A 7005-nucleotide genomic window follows, 5' to 3' on the forward strand; every position below is an offset into this window, starting at 1 on the left:
AAAGACATACTGATAGGGATTCTAGATTGTGAGCCCCATCGGGGACAGCGATGATAATGTGTGCAAATTGTAAAGCGCTGCGGAATATGTTAGCGCTATATAAAAATAAAGATTATTATTAAAAATAAAGATTATTATTAAGAAACGTTTCTCGGGTAAGAAACGGATGGATATCCTATATCACATTCATGCTGAACTTGTCATTAAGTTGTCAGTCACCGGCTGTTGGTCCGCCCATCTCACGACTGTCTGGTCCTTTCCCAACGGGTCATCTCCTAAGTACTCCACTGACAGACTGGTTGTGAGATTAGGCCCTGCATTTGCTTCCACATGGGTGGCCAAATCTGTTTCCGCCTTAGCAATACTTCTCCTGTAGGGCATACTACAATCCCTTGCAAAAATTATGGAATCACCGGCCTTGGAGGATGTTCATTCAGTTGTTTAATTTTGTAGAAAAAAGCAGATCACAGACATGGCACAAAACTAAAGTAATTTCAAACGGCAATTTTCTGGCTGTAAGAAACACAAAGAACAAAAATGTGGTGTCGGTAATGGTTACTTTTTTTAACCAAGAATAGGGGAAAATTATGGAATCACTCAATTCTGAGGAAAAAATTATGGAATCATGAAAAACAAGCACCACCTCTGGCTTTTATAACAGCTTGCAGTCTGAGGCATGAACTTAAAACTTAAAATTTCAACCTAAACTTGTGCATTTATTGAAGATGTAATGACAGCCATCTCCCCAGTGCCTTTACCTGACATGCAGCCCCATATCATCAATGACTGGGGAAATTTGCATGTTCTCTTCAGGCAGTCATTTATAAATCTCATTGGAACGGCACCAAACAAAAGTTCCAGCAACATCACCTTGCCCAATGCAGATTCGTGATTCATCACTAAATGACCTTCATCCAGTCATTCACAGTCCACGATTGCTTTTCCTTAGCCCATTGTAACCTTGTTTTTTTTCTGTTTAGGTGTTAGTGATGGCTTTCGTGTAGCTTTTCTGTATGTAAAGCCCATTTCCTTTAGGCAGTTTCTTTCAGTTCAGTCACAGACGTTGACTCCAGTTTCCACCCATTCGTTCCTCATTTGTTTTGTTGTGCATTTCCTGTTTTGGAGACATATATTGCTTGAAGTTTCTGGTCTTGACACTTTGATGCCTTCCTTGGTCTACCAGTATTGTTTCCCTTCAATAACGTTCCCATGTTGTTTGTATTTGGTCCAGATTTTAGACACAGCTAACTGTGATGCGTGATGATTTACCCTCTTTTAAGAGTTTGGTAAGCCTCTCCTTTGTTTCAATTGACCTCTCATGTTGGAGCCATGATTCATGTCAGTCGACTTGGGGCAACAGCTCCCCAAGGTGTGATCACTCCTTTTTAGATGCAGACTAACAAGCAGATCTAATTTGATGCAGGTGCTATTTTGTGTATGAAAATGTACAGGGTGAGTCCATAATTTTTTCCTCAGAATTGTGATTCCATAACTTTCCCCCTATGCTTGGTTAAAAAAAAGTAACCATTACCAACTACCATATTTTTTATTCTTGATTTTTGTGTTTCTTAAAGTCAGAAAGTTGCCATTTGAAATGACTTTAGCTTTGTGCCATGTCTGTGATCTGTTTTTTTTCTACAAAATTTGAACAAGTGAATGAACATCCTCCAAGGCTGGTGATTCCATAATTTTTGCCAGGTGTTGTATCATCTGCTCCTCCTGACGAGCTGGCTGCGCTAGCTGACCAGATCGCTCACATGATGTTCTCTGAGTACTCTGGCTCAAGGCCTGGAACATGGGTTTTACTAATCTTTCAAGGGACAAGACACGTTGTTGCCAAACTCGATCAGATCATTTTTGAGGGTACCTCTCTTCCATAATCCAAGCCCAAGTGCCCATTTCCAAGGAATTATCTTCAATTTTGTCCCTTTCGACACTTTCCATCCACAGGGAACTATTCCCAGCATGACTGTGTACGCTTGCCCAGTGGGAGAGATGTAAGCCATGATTTAAGCCAGACCCTTATTGTCGTCCCTCAAAGTCCTCCATGTCCCTATCCAATAGATTTTCTTCGGCGAGGGCTCTTCCATGAGTGAGAGGCCGATTTCGTCTCTTCTGGCACACATGACTGTTGGTAGTTTTCATCACCTGGGTCAGAGAAAAAGTGACTTCCAGCTACAAAATAGTTCTCCTTTTCCCCTGGGAACCGTTTTTTCATGTCTCACCCGCCAAGACTTCCAGTTCGGGTCCCTGGTTTCTTTCAAGCCATTTCCTCTCTCCTCCAAGCAGAAGTCAGCTTACCCATTCCTTCCACCCTCCCCCTCCCCCCCCCCCCTAAAAAGAAAGTTTTTCTGGTTTGTAGTCCAATCTCAGTTGTCCCAAAGAAGGACGGCTTCCTCATCTGGACCTCAAGCATCTGAACCGACGCATGCGTCTTTGCCATTTCCAAATGGAGTCCTTCCGCTCGGTAGTTTCTTCGATGGAACCCGAAGAGTTTCCTTACTTGATGGACATTCAGGACACTAATCTCCACATCCTGATTTGTGCAAGCAGTTTTCTGCACAACACAGGGCCACTGGAACTTTCGGGAAGTTACCCTTCCAATCAATCTCTCTTCTACACTGGTTGGCATTCAGTCGGACAAGGCCACGACTGTGGCATACATAAACCACCAGGGTGGAACACACAGAAGATCTATTTTGGCGGAGATATCCAGGATCATAGTCTGTACAGAAAATCATGTAACGGCAATCTCTGTGGTTCACATTCCTGGAATACAAAACTGGGCTGCAGACTTTCTAAGTCTCCAGGGTCTCTCCTCAGACAAGTGGTCACTCAACCAAATCTGTCAGAAGTGGGGAACCCCCGACATAGATCTGAGGGTGTCTCGGATGAACCCCAAGGTGCCCCACTTCATAGCCAGGTCCCGCAATTGCTCAGGATGCCCTGGTCCTGTCTTGTTCTCTCTTTCGCCTTCCATATCTCTTTCCACCCCTCCTTTTTTATCCCAAGGGTCATGAAGAAGATCAAGTCAGAGGGAGTAGTCATAGTTTTGGTGGCTCCAGACTGGCCGAGACAGGCCTGGTACGCAGAGCTAGTAAACAGATTTGCACACAATCCCTGGAAACCTCCTGACTTCCGTTCACAGGGTCTCTCTTCCACCAGAATTCTCATTCACTGAGTTAAATACCATGGCAGTTGAGGCCGCCGTTTTGAAGAAAGCTTGGTTTTCACCTCAGGTCATACAAACCATGATCAGTGCGAGAAGGATGGCATCTTCTCGTATTTATCATAGAACCTGGAGGGCCTATTTCCGATTGGTGTGAAGACAATCCATTCTCCCCCATGTCCTCCTTCTCACCCCCAGTTGCCCTGGCTTTTTTCGAGTTTGGCCTAGACTCCAAGCTTTCCCTCAGCACTCTTAAGGGTCAAGTCTCTGCCCTCTCAATTCAGTTTCAGAAGGAGCTGGCGTCTCAGCCCCAGGTCAAGACCTTCTTCAAGGGTGTTGCTCGTTTGGCTCCACCTTATCAGCCTCCGGTAGATCCTTGGGACCTTAACTTGGTCCTATGTGCCCTTCAGCATTCTCCATTCGAGGTCATCCTGGACCTTACAACTTCCCTTCTCTCCTGGAAGGTTGCTATCTTGGTGGCTATCGCGTCTATCCCACAAGTTTTGGAACTGGCCGCTCTTTCCTGTTGTTGTCCTTTACTAATAATCCATCAGGACAGGGTTGTTCTCAGAACGGTTATTTTGTACCTTCCGAAGGCATTTTTTTTTCCATATCAATGAGGATTTCCTTTTGCTCTTTCCTAGTTCATACCTTGGAAAGGTCTCTCCACAAGCTGGATCTGGTCAGGGCTCTGTGCTTCTACCCCTCTATTACAGCTCCTTTTCGGTGCTCTTATTTTGTCATTCCTAAGGGTCGTCGTAAGGGTCTTCCAGACTCTAAATCCACCATTGCTTGCTGGATTCGTTTAGTTATCTTGGAGGCATATCTTCAGGACAGACTACCCCCTCCGGGGGTATGGACTCACTCCACCCGAGCAGTGGGGGCCTCCTGGGCCATTAGTTACTAGGCCTCTGCATCTCAATTTTGCAAGGCAGCTACCTTGTCTTTTGCAGATGGCGGTCATCCACCATCTGACCTGAGTTTTCAAGTTATTTTATTCCCTCCCCTGGGACTGCTTTAGGATGTCCCATGGTTGCCTGTGTCCCCCAATGAAGCGATAAAGAAAGATGGATTTTTGGTCCACACTTTCAGATCTTTTAGAGACTTCATTAGGGGACACACCACCCTCCCTGTTTTGTGCCTATGTTGGGCCTATGTGGCTTCATTTAAGCCTGGTTTGTTGATGTTTTGACTTCTCCTACTGCTTTTTCACTAACTGACCAGCTTTGTGTCTGTCGGTGGGTGTCTACTGCTGAGGAGCTAACCTAATTTGCCTAGTGGAAGCTTCGTAGTGAAAGCTGCATACACACATGGTTCCCTGTGTTCACCAATGAAGGGTCCTATAGAGATTTTACGGTGAGTACCGAAAAGTATATTAAAAAGTGGTTAGTTATATGACGTAGAGAATTGTAATAAATTCAGTTAGGTTTCAGACAACACCTTAACATTTGTAGAATTAGAAATGTTCTTTATAATTTTATATATTTCTCTTGATAAATAAGTTGCCTTCACATACATAATTTCAATCAGTAAGGAATGAGTGTTTTTTTTCCTTTTCTTCCAGGTTGAAGACGAGCTAAGCCTGCGTGGAACTTAGTTCATCCACATTTTATTCTGAGTAATAAAAAATAAACGGATACCTGTTTTCCACTGCTAAAACTGAAGCACCACTGTGAGAGCAACAGGAGAGAGAGGAACGTGAGAAGGATAAAATATAAAAAAATCGAGAGAGCGAAAGCGAGCGAGACCACTGCAAGCACACAGAGGCGAGGAGAACGATAGGAGACGTGGCTATACATCCGAGAAGCCACATGCACCTCAACAGGATAGGTAGTAGATGGGAGTAACCATTGCCGCTAAGTTACTGCTATAAAAATTTCAACATGCTAGACCTGTCTAGCCTGATCTGTAACTTGGGCATGGGCTGGCAGAATGGCTTTTGTTTTCCAGCTGGTTATGTACTGCTTTGGCACTATTTTATCAAAGCTGGAGGAAAACAGTCCCTTATCTCAGAGTTGTGTCTTTTAATACAGATTCTGTGGAGTCTGTTCATATTCTAGTTCCTTCAACACGAACCACAGTATTAATGAGAATTGAAGGTCAACTTTGAGATGCAGGTTTGATTTTCAAACTGGCTTTAAGAAACAGATGGTCTCCACCTTGTGCCCCTCTACCTAAAGGTTCTGTACTAGTTGGTTTTAAAACTTTCTAGAGCAACAAAGTGTTGGATGTATTTTCTTTTCTTTTTTTATTCTGCTGGTTGCGGTGGACCGGAGTACTGCAAGACATGGTTGATGTTGTGGCAAGATAGAAACACCGCCACAAACAGGGACTTTCAGATGCAGCAAATGACTAGCCTCTCTTTCCTAAAGCAGTGTAGCAGAGCAATGGAGTATACAAACTCCCTTAAGGAGAGGGGTTTTTTCAGTGTTTTCTGTATGCTTTGATTGGCTACTGTCTGGACTTTACTCCACAAAACAAATCTTCGTTAGGCAAATCGTACGCTTGAAAAAGGGACAGATTTTTCTGCCCTTCGGCACCCAGTTGTCAGGGAGAGACAAGCTAGCCTGCTATTGTGATTTTTTTTTTTCCCCTCCCAGATATGGATCTAGTAGCGGAAACTGGGGATTATATAGGTTTGAAAGTCAAGTTTTCTTCATAGATTTTGAAACTGATTGAAAAGCAAACAGGTATGCAGGCGGAGTGGAAGGTGGCCTACAGTCGGTGTATGACTGGAAGAGCATTCAGTGAATGTCATCAAACTGAATGGACTTTGCCTTAGACCAGGGCAGTGATTCAATTTGTTCTGCTCGAGGATCCATTGAGCTCTATTTAACATGCAAGAATGGATACACATTTACCTTGCATTAATCCATGATTTTATGGTAATGACATTACTACAGTCTTAAGAAATAAAATACATGGTATAAATAGCTTACAGTCCCACCCCTTACTATTCAGAGGCCATGAGCTTTACTTGGGCAGATGTGCGAAAAACAAAGTGTAGTTTCTATCCTCCTTAATTAGCTGTGGCTTGGTTTGCATATATGCACTGTTCCATTGAGTTACTGGTAGCATAACTGCTGCAGAAGTGTAGCTTTAGCCTTCTATGTACTCAGCAATTTCTACACAACGTCGGCCACCTTCCTTGCTGCAAGAAAAGGAGTTTTATCTAGCTATGCTGCCGAAGGGCTCTTTTCCTTTTAATTTTTTTTTCTCCCTTACCCCCTGCACTGCTTTCTTAGTAGATGAACTATATATAAATTTTGAGATTCCTCTTCAATAACATCAATATTTATTGTGCAAAGATGAATGAGTAGCCTGATCTTCTCATTTCTATTTTGCAGACTAAAAAGCATCTGCTGGCTTCCTTTGTTTTCCTGTAGAAATTAAAGTTTTTAATACCCAGGAATGCTTGTGCTAGCACAGTGTATTTTCGTTTTTTTTGTTTTTCCTCTCCCATTAATTTGTTTTAATCATATTTGTCATTAATAAAATGATTAATAAAACGCCCTTGCATTTATTGTGGTTTTTATGACTTGCAGAACTTTTGTAAAGTATTACTTTTATCTAGATGCAGCTGAGCCCATCCATATGTTTGTAGTAATTAAAAGATTCTTTAGCAAGTTCATATGTAATGTGTACAATGTGTGTGTGTGTATAACTGGGTGTGTACAATGTCACAGGCTGCTCGAAACACTATTCGGTCTGGGCTGTTTACTATAATCCTACGGTACTGAATTCTGGTGGACCTTGTTGGCATAACTACCATATCTTGCATTTAAATTCCCCATGTGCAGTGACTTTAACCAGGTCTTTACCAGTTTGCCTTCAAT

General features: G+C 42.8%; 1 protein-coding gene across 2 annotated transcripts in view; it reads left to right on the forward strand.

Moving 5' to 3' along the window:
- UPF1 (UPF1 RNA helicase and ATPase) overlaps positions 1-6678 on the forward strand; it is a 143018-nt gene extending 136340 nt beyond the window's left edge. For both annotated transcript variants that reach the window (XM_069740264.1, XM_069740272.1), the window contains exon 24: positions 4734-6678. The gene's annotated coding sequence lies outside the window, so the exon portion shown is untranslated. The remainder of the gene's footprint in view (positions 1-4733) is intronic.
- Positions 6679-7005: the final 327 nt, after the last annotated feature.

Source organism: Ranitomeya imitator, chromosome 1 (assembly GCF_032444005.1).
Source record: "Ranitomeya imitator isolate aRanImi1 chromosome 1, aRanImi1.pri, whole genome shotgun sequence".
Taxonomy (NCBI): domain Eukaryota; kingdom Metazoa; phylum Chordata; class Amphibia; order Anura; family Dendrobatidae; genus Ranitomeya; species Ranitomeya imitator.